Below are 23047 nucleotides of genomic sequence, written 5' to 3' on the forward strand. Positions count from 1 at the left end.
AAAATAACAAAACACTATGATAAATTTTTCTTTCTCTCACATATTATTCTCATTCACAAATCCTATAATCCTATATAATCATGCACATATTGTTTATAATTTCAACATATTTTTGTAAGCTTTGAAAGAAATCCTTGGCAAATTCCTTTACATTCCTTTACAATTAAAGTCATGCTGCTTCAAAGGAACTATTTTGCAAAGATTGACAGAGAAGGAATCTTGATAGTAATTTATGGATACTTAATGAAAACTTACAGAGATAGGAGACATTAAGTAATGACCTTTCAAGTGTAGACTCTTTAGTGCTTCTATACACTTAATGCTTCCCAATTTTCTCAATCTGTATTTATTTTCTAGGGAAGAACTTTGGGTTTGGCATGATTTGAATCAATAAGTCTGTCTTGCTTCTAATTTGTAGAAAATATGCAAGAGTTTAATCCAAATTCAACCGAATTGCTCTGCTTTGATGCTGCTTATTTTCTCCAGTTGTTGATTAATATGCCCCTTGTGCAAACATCTTCCTCCTACCTGATGCCTTCAGTAATGTCTCAATTCGTTGCTGATGACATTCAAATTTCCTCCAGAGATGCCTTCTGAAGTCGCAAACAGAGGATTATGCCCATCAGTGAATGACTCAGGCACAAAGTGATTGATAAGACAAATAAATACTTAGATCTTAGCAATCAGTCAGTTGTGATATGCAAGGGGGAAAACAAAACTGCAGACATTTCAGCTATATATCATGTTTTCTAAATTATCTTTATATTCCAATGGCCCTCTTAATAAATTATTCTCCCCGTTTATCTGATCTGGAATACGTTTTCAATTATGCCTCTACACAAACATGTAAGAGACAGTCTTCCTCAGCCTGAAGCTGTTTCAATATCTAAGAAATATCTTCCAAAGTCCAAACAGAGGAAATACTACACAGCTGGTTTTGAGTTGAAAAGCTCTGCACACACACATCAGAGAGACTTTATGACATCAGAGAAGTCATGGCTTTATTCCCAGATTCCCTGAGCTGAGTTTTATGTAAGCAGCAACAATACATGACACTGCATATGTTAAAGGGGAGTAAGAACATTTTGAGCATCGTGCACAGCATGAGACTGAGAAATCAGGACCTTGTATCACCTCAGATGTGCAAAAGTCAAAAGCCAAACAAAGAATAAGATCATAAAAGAAGTGTGAGTAAATTATTTATTTTATTGAATTCATTTTTTTTTTGGAATGACAAAGCAAATAAAAAGTTTCAATTAAGAGAACTTATCTTTTAAAAGAATATTATGTGAAAGTCCATATGCTTGTTTTTAATAAGTTTTCATCTGCCTGAGGTATTGGTAACCTGAAGAATAACTTAATTTAGAAAAGGGGTCTAAAAAGTACACATTTCAGAAGCAATGGTGGATTGCTGCTGCAGTTTTCAAACAAATACTCAAGATATTTTGTAGCATTTATGTGTGATCATTACACACCTCATAGTGTTGCAGATAGTATCTCGGGCTTTTTTCCTTGGGTGGAAGGTGATCTTGAAGACATCTGTATGTGATCATGCTAGCATGGCTGTGAAACACAGACGCCTTCCCTTAGCTATAAGCTCTTCAAAGATCAGACATAACAGCAAAAAAAAGGGAAGTCTTGGAGTGAAGCCATAAGTTCTTAGATTCAGGGACCATTTTTTGTTTACAGCCCTCAGTGCAGCACAATCTCGATTTATGATAATCATGCCTACTTGTCACAACGATGATAAGGTTTCTAATGGAATAAAATAAAAAATCATCTGGGGCAATCAGAGTTCTAATATAAATAATATTTAGTATAGACTCGTGATGTGAATTAGATGGTTGAGGCAACTGCCTTTTACAGTGGCATCTACATTTTTTTAAATATATGTGAAAAGATGACCGACAAGCTAAAGTGAAAAAGAAAAATCTAAAATTTATATTTATAATTGTTGAACTAGGCATCAAAGTAAACTCTACAGTAGGTACAGCAGTATCACCATGGGAGGGGGTGTTCAGTTTTTAAAGTTCCCCTATACATACAAAGTTTAATATCATTAATTTGGTCCAGAAAGAGAGCTGTAGTACAATGTGCAATGAATACTTATAGGAAAGAAATTAGTAAGCATAGGAAAAACAAAAGTAATGGAATTTTAATTCATCTCTATTCATAATTTAATTCATCTCTCTTTATTTCATCTCCAGAACTTCAAGGGCATTTTTGTTCTAGGCATACTAAAATTCCTATATAGGAACAAGACAGTTCTTGAAGTTGTCAGTATTTTCTGTTTCCTCCATTCTCTATAGCCCCCACCCCCACCCAAGCCATCACAAGAATAAATGTAAAGACAAATAATAATCGTGATTACATCATAGTAATATGAGCATCATGAGGCTGAATGACTTCATCAGACCAACAGTGCTGAATATCACCCAGGTGTTCTAGCCTGTCCAGAGTTTCTTGGAGTGACTAAAATACTTAACTTTTGGAAAATGTTCCCTGTGAGAACCACCTCAGAAGAAGAGGTAAAGCATATATACTGTAACTTTGTTGACTCATTTTGGTGTGGTTTTGTTCATTACACTTCAAGTCTTTGCAGAAACCTGTGAATAACCAAGAGTAAATGGCATATGAAAGTCTGTGGAGTACGCTAAAGGGGACAATGGGTCATCTTTCAGAACACATGATATATGTGTTCCTAAACAGTTAATAATTAATCACCTTTCCCAAAAGTAAATTTCTGTTAATATCCTTGCCATTTGTCATTTAGTTTTGAGGGCACATTTGTGGGGACAATATTGTAGCAAACATCTTCTGAATATGTCTCTTCATGGCTGAGTAAGAATTACAACTTTTCAAATTTAGTGCCTGAATATCTTCCCAAAATTTTAATTTAAGGATGTTATTCTTTTAGATCAGCTTCTTCTGTTACTATGACCAAACAATCTTCTTCATTTATCTGCCCATTTGTGCAGCCACTACTCCTGGTTGAATGCATAGCAGGGTGGTTACTACCTATGACAGGAATATCAGAGCCATAGGGCAATGTCCATCATGTACTCAATGAAGACTGTAAACCCCAAAAAAAAAGAAGGGATTCGTGAATTCTTGCAAAGTGATGTTATTTGCTAAGGGAAGACACCCAAAAGACTGATCTAATACTCTGCCTACATCAATTACAAAGCAGTATATTTAGCCTTGATCAAAATGATTCAAAGGCTAGGAGTCCCAATAAATATATATTAACTCTTCAACTATTAAAAACTGAACAGTTTTCACTCAGAAGGAGGCTGAAGCCCAAGTCTCTGTATGTTGAGTGAAAAGTTGCCATTCTTTACCCCCTTCTGGAACTGCAGTGAACTACCTGCAAAGTTTTTCTGCTTTTAGTTTCAGAAGCTGAAGGTTCTTAAAAGACAGCATCATGTTTTAACACCATTTACAAGAAAACCTTTAAGAGCATGCTGAAAAAGGAAATTCCCAAAAGAGCTTTCTGATGGATGGAAAGAGTTTGATGTATTTTCTATTTCTAGGTATGGGAATGGAGAAGAGTTATCAATTTTTCCCAAGACTGATGTGTAAGTTTCGTCCTGAAGGAGATGTAAAGAGGTGAGCTATGGTGGTGTAAGCAGTACATGACAGCATGCATCATTCTGACATAACCTCATGGCTCTGTAAGCTTGGAGTTAGTCTGAGTGGATGACTACACAGAATAAGTATGAGCATGTTGTTATCAAGAACATCAGCTGTAGCATGGATAGAAATTCTAATGCTTTATTACATTCACAACATACAGAATCTGACATAGTATTTCCCTTATTACGTATCCACTTGCAATACCTTAGAATGGATTTGTTGCCTTTATGAAATACAGTGAGAAATCATCCTGAACTTCCTTTTTAGAAACCAGCACATGAGCAAAGATCAAATTTTCTTATGGCTCACACACAGATTACATTTCCTTCCACTAACTAGAAAATGTTACTGCTGCTGCTCTTCCAGTTTGCAAAGACACAGAATCATTGCTCTTCAATATGTGTGTGTGTGTGTGTATAAACACATCTATACACACATACACACACATTATGAGGCTTTGAAATCCTTAAGTAAAATGAGAATGCATTTATCTTATAAAGTTTTAACAATTTCATAATTTGCAAGTGTTATTGAGTGTTATTGATCAAAATCACACAGGAGATAAGAATCTGTAGGGACTCCATCACTTCCAGAAAAAATACTTTTCCCTTGTAAAGCACTAAAAAGTTGGTAATCCAGGGTGTAACAGACCCTGAAAAGAGCAACAGAAAAGCCATGCACAGAAGGAAGAAAATATACTGAGAAGCACCTACCATTATAGTATTAGCAACCAAATGTCTATTTCACATTGATTCTCAGGGAATTAGGAATGCAGTATAAACTGTGGTGAATTTTATTTAGCATTTTAGAGCACAACAAATTGTTCAAATGATTGAGGTTTTTCTGAAAATGAGAGAAAGTACAATGCAGAAGCTTTAGCAGGAACATAAGAAGGGAGCAGACCAACAGTGGCAAATTTTGCAGTACATTTGTAGGAACTAAAATCTCTGTTGCAGACTACAAGCAGAAAGACAAAATCAGACAGAAAAACTATCGTTTTTTCAATGCCACTGAACCAATCACCTCAGATGGCTCAATACCTTGGTATGTATATTCTTAACATACAGATGTCTTTTGACATCTACGATGTCTTTTGTAAATACTTGCATTAATTATTTACAATAAATATTTCTATCATTAATCAAATCAGAAAATTTCCAGTGTGTTGAATCTGTTCAGTGGAACAGATTTTTCTATATTTCTAGAAAATCAGATTAAGCCTTTTTGAACATAGCAGATTTGCAAGAAGCAGGAAAGAAACCTGGATCTCAGACTGTCACTTAAAGCATCATACTTTTAACCTCCTCTTTCCATACAGAGCTCTTTACCTTTACTGACACCCTCTGGTCCCTATGCCTAAGTCAAGTTTGAATTCATTCCAGCATTCCTTCAAAAATTTACTCTCCAAATCAATATTTTGTGGAGCACAGAACTGGACATTTTCTGAAAGTCCCATAAATCATATCACTGATTCCCCAATAGTTCACCATGTCAGCAACTTATTCAGGGGACTCAAGCAAATTTGCCAGTCACGACCTTCCTGTATTGAATCTGTGCTAGCAGTCCTCCAAGATATGCATTTCTTAAAGTTGTCTTTTATTATTTTCTAACAGCAGAGCTCTTAATCATGCCTTTATCTTAGCTGCTATGATATTTTTCCTCAAGACCTGTTTTCAAAGTTGCTTTCTTTCAAATTCTCAAGTAGAATTCAGCCAGTGAGATGTTTTTATTTTCTGTTTTCATTCTTAGTACATCTGCCCTCATTATAAAATGAAATTAAGATCCCTTCTCCCGATATTTTTAACAAGAATTCAAAATATGACCTTCAGCTTCATATTGACCAAAAAGAAAATAAAACCTACACTTTTTATCTCCCAACTATCCCTAGCTGTCTTCCCACTTTCATGTCATGCTCTGCAAGTTCTGACTTCTTTTGCATGGCATTTGCCTTGTAAGTGTATGAAACATAAGTCCTGCATGTTCAATAGTCCCCTTATAAAACTACTTAGCTGTTATCACCTTCAAGAGTGCTTAACACTTCGCCCTCCTTGGTATATTTGCTGTCTTCTGAAACTTTGTCTTCTAAAGCACCTCTTTTAAATATTCCCATAGCATATCAACAGCATATCTCTGCTGTAGGCCACTGTACATAAAACATTCCTCAGTTACAATAGTTCACATCTCAGTTTTCTGTCTTCCTTTCAGCATACCTCAAACTAGTAAACAAGAGTTTGTGTTCTCCCTCACAACAAGATAGACAAGGAGTTTCAGGGAGAAGGTTAGGGTTTGGGGTTTTTCTTGTTTTTTTTTTTATGTGAAACTTTGTAGGTAAGTGTTCTTGTAACTGAAGTCAGTTTATTAAATATAACTTTAGAAATTCTAGTAGAGCATTTGATAGCTTTTTAAAGTAATGATCCAGTTATTGCTAATTCTTTCAATAACTCCTGTAATAATATTAATCAGAATGAACCAATCTTGTGCTATTGATGTCATAAATTACTTCTGAAGGAATGGTAATATAACTCAGCAAGAATTAAAGGCAGTTTTATTAATTGGAAAATATAATTCAAATTTTAATTATCAGGGATCCCTCCATAGCTTTTGGCTAATAGGGAGTATATAATTTATTTATAGTTTCAAACTTCAGGGTCTCATCAACAGCTCACTGAAATCTAGGGGAGTGCTCGAACTCCTCAAAAAAAACCTAACAAAAACTCCTCAAAAAAAAAAGGCACCAGTTCCTCCATTTAAAAACCAAAAACAACTAAAAATGTGTCATTCCAAGAAAGCATTACTTTCTAAACAAAAAAAATAAAAAAAAACTTTGAAAAAACTTTAAGCTGCATTTCTGAAATATTGCAACACATAGGAAAATGAAGTCCTAAGTACTCACATTACACTATCTTGTCCAACTTCTGTTACATGAAGTTTCTAAGCTTAATAGATGTGCAACTAAACATCTAAAGAAGTACAGTCATGGAATTTTTTTTTTCTAATTGAAAAATCTTAAAAAGACAGTTTCATGCTCTATGTCACAATAACTCTTGGTTCATCTTCTAGCCAGTTCACAGACATTCCACACAGTCTTATTAACTGTCCTCACATCAGAGACAAAAAATCGGTGCATCTTCATGCAATTCCATCTCCTTTGCCTGTCAGCAAAGGAGAAGAGTCCTGGCGCTGCACTTTTCTAATTCCAGAGATAACTGTTTATCCCAAAGCCAAGTATCATTCAAAACTCCAAAACGGCACAACTTTCAGTGCATCACTACAAACTCGATACACTGGGTTATTTCCTGATTCAACCTCAAGCATTAGCATGGTAGCTCTCCCAAACATAAAAAAATTAGCACATTTGAATAGGCATTCCTTCTCTGGAGTACGTATTTGTACTCAAAGCCTCTCATCTCTCTTCACAACTCATTCACTGCAGTAGTTTGCTCCCCAGTTAAATGACAGGAAGCATATAGCAGATCACAGTAATTTCTACTTCAACTTTTCTGCTCAATTATGACAATTTCAACGTAAGATTCAAAACAAAAAAGCAAAACACATAAACCTGCAGCCCAAAGATGGGATCTCTCACCATTGCCGGTTTCACAGTAGACTGCTCACTGAGATGCTGCGATAGATATTACAGCAAATAATCTGCACACACTCCAAAGTCTAACCGGGAAAATCAGTGCCTGGCTGGGGGAACGGAAAGACACTTACCGCTGCTGTGGCACCGTCTCTCTCGCCCTGACTCTCAGTCTCTCTCTCCCATCCTCCTGACAGCCTCAAATATAGCAGTCCCTTATGGTGCTGAGCCTGGGGGAGCAGAGGATTGCAGAGTTGGGTTTTTTCCCTTTTTCTCTCTCTTTTTTTTTTAACCGTGCAAAGGTAGTTCTCCAGACCCGACCGCCTCTCCTCCTCGGCTCGCTCAGTGATGGAAAGCCCCAGGTGAAGGCATCCGCGCCGGCAGCTCCCGCGAGCCCCTCCCGGCCCCGCCGTGCCCCCTCCCGGCGGGGGGACCGAGGCGCCTCCCCCGGCTGCTCCCGGGGGGCGGCGGAGGCTCTGCCCGCCCCTGCCTGGACGCGTGCGGATGTATAGATTATGTGGATGTGTGTTTATGTGAGTGCCATCTCACACCGCCGCCCGCCGCTCGCCCCTACCCCTAAGCGCGCAAGGACCCCCTCCTCCCGCTCTCCTCCTCCTCCTGCTCCTCTCCACCTTCCTTCCCGATTCTCCTTTTCACTCTTCTGCCCCGGAGCGTGAAGGCAAGAGGACAAGTTGGCGAGCGCTATCCTCTGATCTTCTGCTCCTCTAAACCAAGACACCAGCCTCTTCCATCCACCACTTTCTGACCCCATCCTCTCCTTCCTCCTTCTCATCCCCTTCCCCATCCTCCTTCCAGGCGGATTGGTTTTTTAAGATTTTTTTCTTTCTTTTTTTTTTTTTTTTAATGCATTTTATTCCTCTCCAGCGGTTATGACCCTCCCTACCCCCGCGCTCTGCAGCCGGAGCCGCGACTGCTGCTGGCACTGCAGCGCATCGCAGAGCAGCGCATCGCATCGCAGCGCGCCCTCTCCTCCTTTACACCGCTGCTGCTCCCGCTGGGTCACACCCGGGGCAGCCAGCGCCCGGCCGGCACCCAGAACGCCGCGGCTCCGGCAGCCGCTTCTCTCGCTGCTCCCTTCCCCATCATCCCCCCGCGCCGGGCTGCATCCCCGCCCCGCAGCCGGCAGCGCCCGCCTCGCCCCGGCCCCGCCGAGCGCCCTTCCAGCCCGCCGCCCCCGCCCCGGCCCCGCCGAGCGCCCTTCCAGCCCGCCGCCCCCGCCCCGGCACCGCCGAGCGCCCTTCCAGCCCGCCGCCCCCGCCCCAGCCCCCGCCCCGCGCAGCCCCGGGACAAGGCTGCCGGCGCCGCGCCGCCGCATCAGCCTCCTGACGGGTCCTGCTCGGCCGCTTCGCATCCATCCACACATCTAGTGGGTTCCCACTCTTTTGCCTCTCCCTAATGGCTGTCCTCAGGATCCAGGCTGATTCCAGTCCTTCCTTTCTCCTTTTTTCTTTTCTTTTTTTTTCTTTTTTTTTTTTTTTTTTTTGTGTGTGTGTGTTTTCCTTCTGTGGCAATGGCAACTTGTGCTATAAAATTTAATACTTTTCTGGTATTAAGACCTTCTGGTCTTTTCTTTCATTGCCTTTTTTACCCTTGGCCTTCCACAAGTAGTTAGGATTCTTTTTTAGCTTACTCGTTATCTGAGTAATTATTGTATAATTCTTATTCTCTGAGATTTTTCTTTGCTTCAGTGATTCCATTTCAATGGTTTATGCTTTCTGAACTTCTGTGGTCTACAAATATGTGTGCGTGTGTGCGCATGTGTTTGCATTTTTCTTTACTTTTTTTTTCTATCCTTGGTAGTTTCTGGCTAATTTTCAAAAACTGACCTTTTTGTGGTTTAGATTCAGGAGAATGAAGATTTTGGATTAATTCGGGAATTTACTGGGGGTTCTTAAACAACTCTGGTCTTAAATTGGCAATACTAATATGGGTTTTTCTCTGTGTCTTTTGCTTGTCTCTTATATTGAAGCCTCTAGCAAGATAAGATACTAGTGATGAGTGACACAGTTTTATACACTTTTGTGGTCCTGTATAATATATGGAAGTCTATCAGAGGATTTACAGCTCAACATCATGTTCAGTGAATTCTGTGCACTACTGTCAGTGAGGATGAGTTGAAAAAAACTTTCAATTCCTTTTTTTATTATTCTAAGATTGAAAATTTCTGGTCCTTCATCACCATCTCCCACTGTATTAACTATTATAGTGGAAGAGAGAGAATGAATCCATCATTAGAAATGGACTTTGTCTGAATACACTATCCCATAAAAACACAGAAGACAATTGTCGTCACAGCTGTGGATGTGTCTCCAGACATATTTCTGCTGGGCAAGTAATGTTGCAACTTGACATATCAAAGCTTCCCTTCATTGACTCAATTCACAGAAAATTATCATCTGGTCATTATTTCCAGTGTTACTAGGTTACAAGACAGCATTTAATCAGAAGCCAGGAATAGTGACTGCATTAATTCTGATCTTATGAATAACTTATGAGGCTCCATTTCTCAATATTTTCAAAGTGAACATTAAAGCCAGAAGCATTTTTGCCTTTTTTTTTTTTTGGGTGCATACCATATCTATTTATGATGGTAGTGAGGAATAACTTGTGAGGAGGTGATTTTCATAGGTTATTTTTTTACAGGTAAAGATGAAATTAAAAACAATGTGGATTTCTTTTTTTTTTTTTCTGTGAAGTCATAAAGGCTTGACTTTATGGTCTTTATCATCCTTTATGAAGTTTATAGGGTTACTTTGAAAAACTTCTTTATGGCATCCATGCTATACACATTGGGTAACTCACTACTTTTCTTTAACTCAAAGTTCTTGTCAAAGTACATCTTTCTTATAAATGGCAATTTTTAATGTTTGCTTCTTTTTTTTTAACTTCACATCAGCAATATTTCTACAAGGAGGTATTTGTATCTTTTCCTTTAATATAATCAGGAATTAAGTGGATTTGTATGAGTACCAGTTTTATCTTTCTTTGAAAGGAAAGTGGCACACAGATTTTAAACAGTTTAAAGTTTCATTTGATTGTGTGTATCCTTTACAAGGTCAGTTTCTGCTCTACTCCCCCACTCTAAGATTGTGAGATGTTTTATGCCGTGTATGTTCAGTGCTTAGTGCATGGACAGTAAGTTATGATCAGCATAAATAGTACTCTGTTACAGTACTATTATTGCAATCCAGTTTAAGTCAACCTAGTTGCATTTTTCATATCTGGTCTAGTTGTCTGACTATCTGTCAATTAACACCTTAATCTCTCTATTTCAGTGCCTACAGTGGACAAGCAAACAGTGGATGCAGCATATCATCAGTCTGAGTCATTTATGAGCTCTTTTCTTATTTGTTTTGTACTTCTTTTCATTCAGTCTCTTATTTTAAGCAGAGAATAATGTATTTTTTTTTTTATTTCCCACATGGGACCTGCTCCACTATCTGAGCAGTATCATTACTATTGGGATATTTCACTGTACTTTCTTGACCAGTTGCAGAATATAAGATAGGGAGCGAATTTTGAAGAAGAGAATTAGCTGCACAAATTTACCCCCCTCGTCTGGGTCTGCAACAGCACTGGAGGTGTATATTTAGAGATAATGAAGGCTTCTCTTGCTCTTCCCCTTCCATTTATGAGAAGCTCTTTCAGGTTCCTGGAGGACAGTATTTGAAAATAATGGTTTTTAAAGGTGTACGTTGGCCCTGTTTTAGTACCCAGCTGTATAATTTTAGTGGCAACCACTATATTTTGTCGTCCCCTAGAACATCTGGATAGACTCCTCATGGCTTTATAATTAGAGTTATAAGAAAATTTTCTAGGGGAATAAGCAGAATTGTGTGTAAATTTGACACATAATTCTTCAGGCCTTCGGCAAACAGCAGAAGATTCGGAGCCTATCATGAAAGCTCTCGGTTATAGCAGATAATTAACGAACTGGAGACGTTAGCAATGGAAAGAAGTTGCTGCATAAAATTAAAAATAAAACCCCAAGCTCTGGGGACTTGAGCCTCTTAAATTTTCAGAAGTGCAAACAGATGACATCTGGTCCAACATAAAGACTGGGATAAAGTTAATCTATTTGAAAAAGTTTTGAAGCAGCAGAATGAAACATGTTTTGTATCACAGCTTTATAGCACGCCACAATGGTTGTTTTGATTTTGTAAGAGAAACTTGTAAAGTGAATGTATTGTTTCATTGAACAAAGGCCTGAGAGGATGACAGAACTGCACTGCAGTTGGTCGAACACCTAAAGGATGATGTGGCCATTCTGTTACTTGGTGAACAACACCATTGTAAATTTCCACTGCTGCCTGGTTGAAGAAAAAATGATCTGGGTCTAATACATTTTGATACATGCAGGTATGGGCAGTATGTTGCTACCAAAATACTGATCATCAAAGAGCTAAATAGCAATGCCATGGTAATCGATTACTGACAGGAGGGGACAGACTGAGTGCTCCCTTGTTCCTGCAGAAGCCACAAATGCTGGAAGACACATAGGGAAGCGACAGATGTTAAGTGTCTTAATCCTATATCAAACTTGTTCATACACTGATATTCCACTGAGTGTTACTGGTTTTGTGAGGAACTGATTCAAAATGAAACCAGAGGAACAGGTTCTTAAAAATCAGTCTCCTGGCTACTGCCAGAAGCAAGCATGAACTGATCATCAGAGGGGATTCCTCCATTCTGTGCATGCTTTGTGCAAGTGCAATACAGTTTTGTATTTCCAGAGTCAGAGTACAGATGAGAAGGGCTTTGCAGATTCTTATTTTCTCCAGGCTTTCCTAACCTTATGAGGGACATGCATAGGTAAGCTGTTATGAAATACAATGCATTGCTTTTGATGCTGTGATACAGCTACTAGTTAATATGCTGGGAAAAGCAAAACCATAATTTTCCTCATTCCTTCCAGTTTGACCTTCAACATTTGCATAGGAAGGATCCAGTGTCCCCTGGAGACTGATTTTACCTTCTACAAAGATGGCACAAAGTTCTTACTGTACATGGGAACAGAATGCACAAAAGATTAGAGAGTGGAGAAAGAACAGATCTCAGTGTTTACCACTGTAGCTATCCCATGGTAACATGAGCTGTTGTGATAGAGAACTAGTTGGGGGGTGTGCTGATCCATAATCCTCAAAACAGAGGAAAAAACAAGGAAAATTAAATGTTCTCTGAGCACCACAGAATTTAAAAAAGTAACAACCCATAATTATAGCTGAATATTCCAGCAGCAATGAAAACTCAATAGCAACAAAGATAAACCCCCCTATCTCTCTAACCCATATCTCCAAAGAGCCATGAGCACATAGGATGAAAAAACTGCCCTCTACTGAATTACAGAATGGTCAGAGTCCATGACTGCTGAATGCAGAACAGGAGTAGATACTAAATTTAGTTTCCTAACTTCTATTTCAATACCTAAATATAAATGGCCTGATTTTTTTTTCAAGGATGTTGAACAGTTCCAGATTCCTCTGATTTATGTTGCTACTTAGAGAAAAAAAGAATTTTTGTTTAAGTATCTAACAATAGTACGCAGAATTCTGCCCTTACAGACCAGAGGCTTGCAGCCTACTTTGTAAAATAATTGGATGCCATTGTGCCTTCCAAAGATGAATAGACCTGCAAAAGAAAATGTTTATTCTGCGTTTTCCTATTAATGAAGGAAATGAGGAGCAGAATTCCCATGGTCCTAAGTGTGTGGTAACAAATATTTGGTTTTTTTCTCTCTCTCCCACCCTAAGTTCAATGGAAATACACTAGAAGAGACACTTAATGTGGAAAGCATCCTTGTCACTGCAAACCTTCTTTGGAGTATAGTGCAGTTATAACTACACTAGCAGTGAATTAAGCTTTTCATTATTTTTAAATGAGTCTTCAATCCTTGGTGATTTTTTGTTTCCAAATGTAATAGAAATCTAGAATTTGTGACACAGGCAACTTATGCATCCAACAGTATATGGCATTATCTTCTGTTCCAGAAGATTTGTAACTCTGTGAAAGAAGTACTAGGAAGAATAAAAGTTCCTGACATTTTCAGACCTTCAGTGCTTCCTGGACAGTCACTCGAGCATTTCAGAGTGACACAAGGGAAAAGGGGAAATATGGATTGTTACACAATGTACAAGACCATGCAATAAATAATGTAATGCATAAGCAAAGCTGAATAACCCTATCCCCAAGAAACCTGAGTGACACTATTATCAAGTCTTTGTTTGGTGAAGCATGTAAAACTGAATTTGTGAACTCATCTGAAAATAAAAAACCAAACATACCAAACATGCCTTTTTACAAATGAAAACAGAAAAAGGGCAGGAGAGAAGTAAAACTTTAGAAATCACATCCTTGAGTCAGATTATAGTGTTAGCGTCAGTCTCCCAGAAGGGCTGACAATTCTACTTTGCTGTGTTTCTCATAGAAGAAAGGATTTGACTGAATGTCTGAAATTGAGAATTTCTAGTAGCTGCTATTAAAATGGCACAAATCCACATTCTCTAGTTTGCCTAGTTACCCTACCTGCAACCACCTTTACTCCCCCACCCCCACCCCAAGAGGATTAGATTCATCATTTGACTTTGATTTTGATGTTTTATCTTTTACATGATGGTTTACTGGGAATAGTATATCTGGAGCACCCTATATGAAAATAATACAAAAGGAAGCTTGAATTATTTCTTCAAGTTATTTTTTCAAGTACATCTGGAATAGCCTGCTTGACTCCTTTATTAATATGCTGAGTACCTGATAAATCTAGATATGTAAAGATGGCATTAACTTAATAAAATAAATTGATTTCATCTAATAATAAATTTTATTGATGGTGACTTGGCAGGTGAAAACACAAATGAAGATGACTTTGAAACCTTTAAATGTTTTCTGAAGAAAGTGCAATTATTTGATGATCTTTCATCCTGGGAACAAAATACTAAATAAATTGAACTAAGGTTATAACATATAATTAATAACATACATATATACAGGTTTTAATGTAACCCACAGAACATTAATTATAACACTTATTTCACAGCTGTTCTATGAAAGCTCAAATAAAATGTGTCTACAATTAAAACTGAATATATACTGACTTCATTAACTTAACAGCTGCACCAATAACCAATACCAAGGAACATAGCCTACTTTGTTAATGTCTTGATACCATCTGCAACATTCAAAACTATTGGGTTTTAAAGCAGATGATGTCTTACTAGCATTGTGATCACAGCTATCCCAATATGCTTACACATGCTACTAAAGTGAATTGATCTGTTTCAAGGTAATTTCAAGGGTTATGAGTTGAGCTGCACGACAATTTCCTAAACACAATTATGGTGGCTAGAAAGTCAAAACCAGAAGTTCTTGGTGGCTTGTCCCAGTTCTTATGTCCTCAAACATGAATTTCTCTTTTGTCCAAACAAGCAAAATTCAACTTTGGAGCAAAAATGGGGGAACTGAATTATTATAGGAAACTTTTATGCTGTCACTTACTTTTCAATGGTTTGACATAAAAATTCTGTTATTTTAACCTATATTTCAAAGTGTAACTTCCAGTTTTAAAAAGAAAAAATGAAACCTACATGCATGAAAAAGAAAAACAAAACAAACAACAACAAGAACAAAAATCAAAAAACCCCCAAAAAGCCCCAGAATCCTACAGACATTAAAGAAAATGTACTAGATATTTAAATCTGCTTCACAAACTATCCTAGCACAAGCAATAATAGGTGACAGCAGGCATAAAATTGTACTCCAGAAAGGTGTAATTCCATTTAACATGTACAGCAGTTGTTTCCAGCATCTGGTTCTCCTCCAGGCCTTGGTTTGGTATGTGAACTTAATCCATTCTATTTGCTTCTTTGAATCTTGACTAGCAGTAGTTTTACTAGTATTACAATCTCTCTGTCACTGCAAATGTTTAAGTTATATCCTTACACATTTGAGACCTCTCTGCCTCTATTATTCTTTCAAATTTTCAGTACAAATTCTGCTTTACGATTATTGTCTCCCTGCCTTGTTCCCTCATTTTGTTCTTTCATACTCTTCTTCTTGTCTTTTGGTGACAATTTATGACTTGTGTAGCTCTCACAGCTCTAACTTCTGTGTTCCTTATGTTCCTCTTCCCAGAGTCCATTTCCTTGTTTATTAATTACACTGTCTTCCCCATCTTCAACCTTCTCGCACTCCCTCAGGTTCCTTGTCCCAATCTGCTCCTCCCCTCAACAGTTGTCTCTTGCCATCTGTTTTTTGTCCTTGACTCAGATGTTGTGATGCTTATTTTTCCACATTTCCTGTGCTTCCACGTCACTTGAGCAGCAATGAAGAACTAACCTATAGCTCTAGGAAAATAAGCGATTAATTAGTTTACAGGTTCACATCCTATGGACCGTATTAACTGGCATTGAAATTCAGGAAGAGTGTTCCTTGATTTTTGGAACTGTGTTCTGGACCATAGTCATTTTCCAGGTGTGAAACTTGTTCAGAAAAGTCAAAGTTCTAAGTTAGAATCTGTGAGGAATGTGTCTGTCAAATCTTTAGAACTTTCCAAGCTGCTGTTAAAAGATATTTTTCAATGGTTTCCAGAATGGAGAAAAAGCAATTTTATCATTGGGATGCCATCAGAAACACCACTGGCTAAAAACCAAATTCTGCTAAAAGGTCAAGATTTTCCTTTAAAATGTTCATAAGTTAACTGCTGAATTTGTTATAGTTCAACATCAATGAAAGAGCATTTTTCTGTTAGCCTTATATAGAAATTCCTGATTTTTTTTTTCAGAAATGTTTGTAAAAACTAAATAAATCTTCTACCTGACCTACACCCAGTGGAGAAACTTTCAATCCAAATGTACAATTTTGGCAAAGTTAAAAAGAGCTTCGCTTGGAAACGTCCAATAAGAAATATCAAGGAAGAATAACTCCAAAGACACTATGAACTCCACCTGTAACAAAATCTTTTTGTATTAAGTTATCAGCTATGTTATTACCAGTGAAAGGGAATATTAAGCATCTGTCTGTTTTCCTTTTAGTGTTAACATAAAGGATGTAATATAAGGGCTTTAAAAATATCTGTCTTATGTTAGTCTTCTTTGTAAAAGATGTGACAGGCTGGGTAACTATTTAATTTTTTCCTGCACACATTCCTTTACCCAGGAATGGCCACCCAGCCAGATCAGATGGATGGCTGCCTTGCTGCTTGTCCCCAGAGGCTCAGTTAGGCGGGATCATCTGAAGGGGGGAACTGCCAGTCTCCAGGGGCTATCGAAATGGCACAGAAGGGAAGATTGTGGAAAGTTTCAATTGTCTCACCAAACCAGAAGCAGAAGGAAGGACAGAGAGAGACAGCCAGCATGAAAACTGCAGTGGTAGAGAGCAAGTCACAAAGGGGCTCAGGCACAGAGAAACCAGTTTTTATAGCCAGCCTGGGATTTGTCATTGAAAACACAGCACTCTCTAAGGACATAAAAGGAAATGGGGAGATTTTTGTTGCTTTTTTTTAATCTTGTTTTCAATTTTCATTACTTTAAAAAAGTCTGTTTTCTAGTTTCCATTTCCATTAAAAAATCCTAAAAACTTCTGAGTTTAACAGTGTATGTAAGGAACTGAGGAGACAGAACTTTATTTTGATGTTCTATCTTTAAAATTTATTTTTAAAAAATACTCTTACCCAGTAACAACCTGCATTAGAACAATTAGGTAAAGGATGTGTTAAGTATTTAGTAAGATTCCAGCTATTGTTCTGAAAGAACAACCAATTAGTATAAAGAACATTTAACATTGGAAAAATTGGAAATAGTATTATAAAATTTACTCAAATCTTTTCTATAGAATATTAGCATAAGTTTAAGGTCTGGATAAATATATTTCTGGTTTTAATTGAACAGACTGAAAGCAAAACCATTTGGCAGATGTATAGCCCAATACCTTGTAATGAAATTAAAAGAGTGATGACAACATGTAAGAATTTTTTTAGCATACTAATAACATAATTTAAAGGCAGAAGCAATTTGTTAAGGATTAAATTGCATACTCCACATATGCAGTAAAAATGTTTCGTGCCCTTCAAAATGTTTTATTTTCTTAGGGAGAGTATACATGTTAATTGAATAATAAACTTAAGAATAGCATTTTGAAAGCATTTTATTCTATTGTCTGGATTACAAATTCAAAACACTGACACAATAATCCTGCTCATATTAGGTATACAATGCATGTTATGGGATAATTGTGCTTTAAATGTACTTGATAGATTTTAGTATGCACTTTAAATGTCATCATACTATGAGAAGCAGCTGTAAAAAATGTCATCTTGGTGCTTCATATTTATGCCATGACTTCCACGGGAGTTTTGAAAGTCTGAAGGAGTGTTAACTGCCACTATTGCCATCTCAGGATGGTGTGTTAATATCTTTCTTCCTGACATCCTCCCCCCCTACCAGTGCCAATTATGTCAGAGATGGTCTCCAGGGATTACTGACAATTCCTTGATGATGTGTGAGAGCTGCCATTGCCCACTTGGAGCACTGACAGTGACTGAAAGGCTGTGTCTTGGCTGTTAAGTGTGTTTAATAGCAGTATGCCATTTTCTGTCATCTCCTGTACCTTAAGAAGAGTCATATTGTCTCCATATGTCTGTTCATGACAACTTTCTGTGTCAGTTTGGCTGAAGTTCCTCATGTGCACATGTGTTTGCACATGTGGAGCAGGAGCAGTGGATTGTATGGGATTGTTAATTGTGTTTGCTGTATGCATGCCAGCAGTTAAATGGCTTTGATCAGGATTACTGAGGTTCCAATAAAAGCAAAACTGTGCTAGACAGTGAGAAATTAGTTTCACCTGAGAGTTGTAGTATTTTTTTTAATAGTCGTGCTGAATCTAGTTTGATTATATTGTGAAATGAATCACAAGAAACATAGTCTCAAACATATACAACATCACTAGTGATTTAAACAGGACAGGATTAATGTTAGGCTTTTGCATTGGGTTTTGAAAAATACCTAGAATTTCAAGGGAGGATTTGCTCCAGATCTTGCAAAGAGTATTCATAGTTCTGAAAAACTTCTGAAATCATATAAGGAATTGCAGAAATCAGCCAAGTACACAGCCATACCTGATCCACCTACCAAGGACTTTATCAGAATTTCCTCAGAGTCAAAAAAGACTCACATTCATTTTTATTAGCTTCTTTTAAAAAACCCACCTAATCTTCCTATAAATCAATTTGTAAAATTCAGGTATATTGTCAAATATTTGTACTTGCAGCATGGTCAAAGGAATAATTAATTTTATATCAGTATTATTTATATCCACATGGTGAAGAGGGGATTAAAACAAGTAAGAAGAACAGCAGATTTTCAGAATAACCTGAATTTCCCAAATTCCATGAAACACCTCCTCCAATTTTTGTGGTTTTATACAGGGAAGAACCTGAAATTGCACTCTGAAATTTTTTTGTATTTCAGGTCTATAAAATCTCAATGACTGTTTAGTTGTATCTCTAACATCTTGCACTTAAAGCACTGAGCCAGTTTTCATGAGATTTGGATTCAATTTCTTATTGTAAACCCCTTGGGTGGGTGTGATTTGGTTTTTCAGTTCTTCATACTTACTTTTCCTGAAATTATAAAAATACACAGTATCTTTTCTGAGCTGGAAGATATGTAGTAATAATTCCTGTTATGTATTTGTTGTAGGATTTCATGTAACAGTCTGATTTTGGGTATTAGTTAGGGATAGGGTCTCTAGATGTCTGTTTCTTGTACAGGTTTTTAAACTTTCATAGTAAGCTGATGATCTCTTTGTTAATTGATATCCAGGAATAATGCTTTAACTCTGGAAATAACTGTGCAATTGATTTAATAAAATAAACTTGTTGGAATATGTTTGGTTTTAATTAAATTTCTACACGTGAATGTTAATTAAAATTCACTCCTACTGATAATAACATTATTAACATGTATACAGTGTACAGTTAACAGAAACAGAAATAGAGGCAATTAGTGAAATTAGGTGTTTTCTCTACCAGGAAGGAATATCCCAAAGAGTAATTGCTTATATTCATATATTCTCTATAGATATCACTAATAGCATCATTAAATCAATATAACACCACTTTAGAAACACTAAACAGATTCATTGACTGGGGACTTGATAGGAATGACACTTTTTTATTTTCTTTTTAATTGTGTATGACTGTCAATAGAATTGAACATTTTTATGTGGCTGTCATGACCTGATCTCTGTTTTGTGTCACAAAAACTAATTAGTGTGTGTTACTTTTCAGGTGCTTTTGAAACATTTGTTCTCTTATTAAGTGTCAGCTGTGTACATACTTATGTATGCTCATCTAAAGGTTCGCAGCTATTTTCTCAGAAATTTAATTTTGGTATTGTGAATGATTATGTAAGATTTATTGCTAATACAATATCTTAATATTGACAATTTAGTAGATAATATGAGCAGGTCTAAACTTTTATAATACAGGTAGGTCAGTGCAGAAATGTCCAAGTTTACAGTTTTTGGCCTTGCAGGATACTAGGTGACCAAGCAACAACACCTGTGTAGTGCTAATTCAGGATTTCGCCTCCATATATGACCAGATCTTAGCAATTTTACTCACCCATGCCAAAGTGAGCATTCCCTGTCTTCAGGCTAGATAAATTCTGCAGGCATCCCTGCCAATGGATCCGCCTGGGAACTGCCTACCACCTTGGGAGAGCAGTTTACCCTGTTGGCCCAGTCCTCAGCAGCACTTAAGACCCTTTTCCAGACCCATTTGTACCAAAGTCAATCACAGCTTCCCCTTCTTTGGGATACATTCATTATGTGAGTGTCCAGACAGCTCCACCTGTAATTCCCACCTAGCATTCTTATTTTAGGACAAATTAAGTTGTCCATCAGATGCAGCAAAGGAGAGTGGGTATGTGTGGGGAGGTCTGAGGAAGATCTGACTGTTCTTTTTTGCCCTCACAGACACTATTTGAATTATTTTGCACAATTTGCCATTTTAATGTCTTGTCTGGGTGCTAGAAATGATGGTAAGAATAGGCAAGTGGGGAAAAACATATTTTTGCTTTTCAGAAAATCAAGTACAGACAACAATAAATAAATTTAGTTTTATAGCCCTTCTCTGGCCCTTCTATACTGGGGAAGGAACGAGGGACTTCAACGGCTGTAAGTGCTTCTGAGGTACTCTGTGGTGTACATGGGTAGATTGTGCAACCCACCACTCTATCCACATAGGGTACAGTGCAATCACACCAAAACCCTTGGAATTCCAAATCTTTCTCTTTTAGTAATATCCCAACTGCAGTTTTACAGGGATTGATTCTCCTGACACTTCTGCGAGACAGATACAGTAAAATTTACAGAGGGAAATGCCACGACAGAAGAGCTAAAAGGTTTCCCCAGAAGTATTACACTCCATGTGAGAGAATTTACAGTTTAGCAAGCCTGACTGCCAGCTCCTGCATTCAGATCTCAAATCCAAAAGACTCCTTGAAATTTAGATACTTCTTTTTATAAATGTAAACAGTGTGCTATTATTTCAATTATGTTGAACTATATTTATTATCATCTCTTGGGCAGAAAGATGTGGGAGATATGTGCTGTATAAATCCTTCTATGGATAAAACTGTATTAAAAATCAATGTCAGAAAAATTAGGTGTGTGTGATTAAGGAAGCTAAACATGACATTACATTACACGAATGGTCACCTTGTACTGATAGAGCAAGTTGACTGATGGAAGTCAACATTAGGCAGGGTCTGTGCTAACACAAAGAGAAAAGTAGAATTAATATTGAATTACTGGTATTTATATATTATCAATATGCCTTTATATGCCTGACTGCTGTACTTCTGGAAGGACAATGAAAGATGCTGACGAGTCTTTACATTTAATTTTAAAAGGTAAAACTTGACAAGAATGCACTTAGGACAGCTAAATGTTACACACCTTGATGGTGGTTGGAGAAGCATCTGGCAATACTGGGGCTTGCAGAAGATGCTGCTCTGTATATATGTTATCAAAATGTTCTGCAGGGGCATTCAGATCTCATAAGATTCCAACATGGAAGAAAACATACACAGAGAACACGAAGTAACTGAAATAGGAGTGTAAACTTCAAGCAATGAACAGCCAGATGGAAAAATGTGGAAATGGATGGGTAATTATCTGTAAGTTTTAAATGCAACGTCCAGACTTTCAGTTATTTCCCTTTTTCACATCTTCACATGCCATCATCATGACTTATTGTCAATGGATGCCATGGACATCCCATCAATGTCATTTCAAAACTCTGTTAGCTGGGGAAGAATGCCTTAGGCACGTGCCTCCTTTTAAGAGCTAATATCCTTCCTAGAGGCCAGTGCCTGGAATCATAGCATCATTTACTTTGGAAGAGACATTTAAGATCATTGAGCTCAACCATTAAGCCAGCTCTGCAAAGTCTGCCACTAAACCATGTCCCCAAGTGCCACATCTACACATCTTTTAAATTCCTCCAGGGATGGTGACTCCACCACTACCCTGGGCAAATTGTTCCAATTTTAACAACTCTTTAAGGAAAGAAATTTCTCATAGTATCAGTTTGAGCAAATAGAAATTGTTTTCTCTTGCCCTGTCTCTTGTTATTTGAGAGAAGAGACTGGCCACCACCTGTTTAAAACCTTCTTTCAGGCAGTTGTAGAGAATGATAGGGTCTCCCCAGATCCTCCTTTTCTCCAGACTAAGCAACCACAAATGTTTAACAATCCTCACTTCTACATCCAGGAAAGGAACATTAACCTGAGAATTTGAGCAGGAATGTTCAGTTTCAACTGAGGCACAAGGCTTGTCACAGACCATCTGAGACCATGAGAAAATATAGCAGAAATTGTCCTGTACAGACAACCAACAAAGATTATATACACAGAGCATCATGAGGCCCAGTAAACATCCAAACTGGGTCTGAGAGAATAAATTTTCCTTCTTTTGGGGAATCTGAATGTATTTTGCCCAAGGCTTCCTTTCCCCAATTCTTTTGTGAGGAATGAGGGGGTTAGCCATGATATTGCCTATAATTGTGAGATCTGGAATAGTGCTGGAATAGAACCTGAGGGATACCTGCTGTCAGTGCCTTTAAAACCTTTTGAGGAATACTTCCTGTCACTCATTCATATTGACCTACAGTTTATTTTATTACTATTCTCACAGATTTGTAACACAAACCACCTGGTGTAGTGGGCATTTCTAGAGGACATTTCAATTAAATTATTACTGAATACACAAATGCTATGAAACCATAAGGCATTATGGACCCCAATTTGTAGCCTAAAAGGAAGTTTAGACAGGGTATTTAAAGTCACCTTGGAGTTAATTGAAAAATAAAACAAACATAGCAGATTAATAAAACAACCTCACTAATCTATCACTGTTTTATGGAGAGAAGGGATCAAAATAATTACTGCCTGTCTAAAACACACATTCTGAAGAAAGAATACAACTTTTAAAATTCAGTAATTGTATCACTACAAGTGGAAAGTAGAGAAAAAATAAAGTAAAATGCTAAAATATTTTTACTACTTTTAACACATAATTATGTGAATGTATAAATAATGATGCAATTCTTGCATGCAAAGTAGTAGCTTTACATGACAAAGTCTAAAATATGTTACCTTGAGTTCTACATAGCTGTAATCTGTTCTGGTATCCAAAAATAATGTGGTGAAATAAAATGTGAAATTTTACAGTATCTACTGTTGGGGTTTTTTTTATATATAAAAAGAACACTAAATATAGCTATAAAACAAATCAAATCATCAATCTAATTTT

Source organism: Fringilla coelebs (assembly GCF_963513975.1).
Source record: "Fringilla coelebs genome assembly, chromosome: 2".
Classification (NCBI taxonomy): Eukaryota; Metazoa; Chordata; class Aves; order Passeriformes; family Fringillidae; genus Fringilla; species Fringilla coelebs.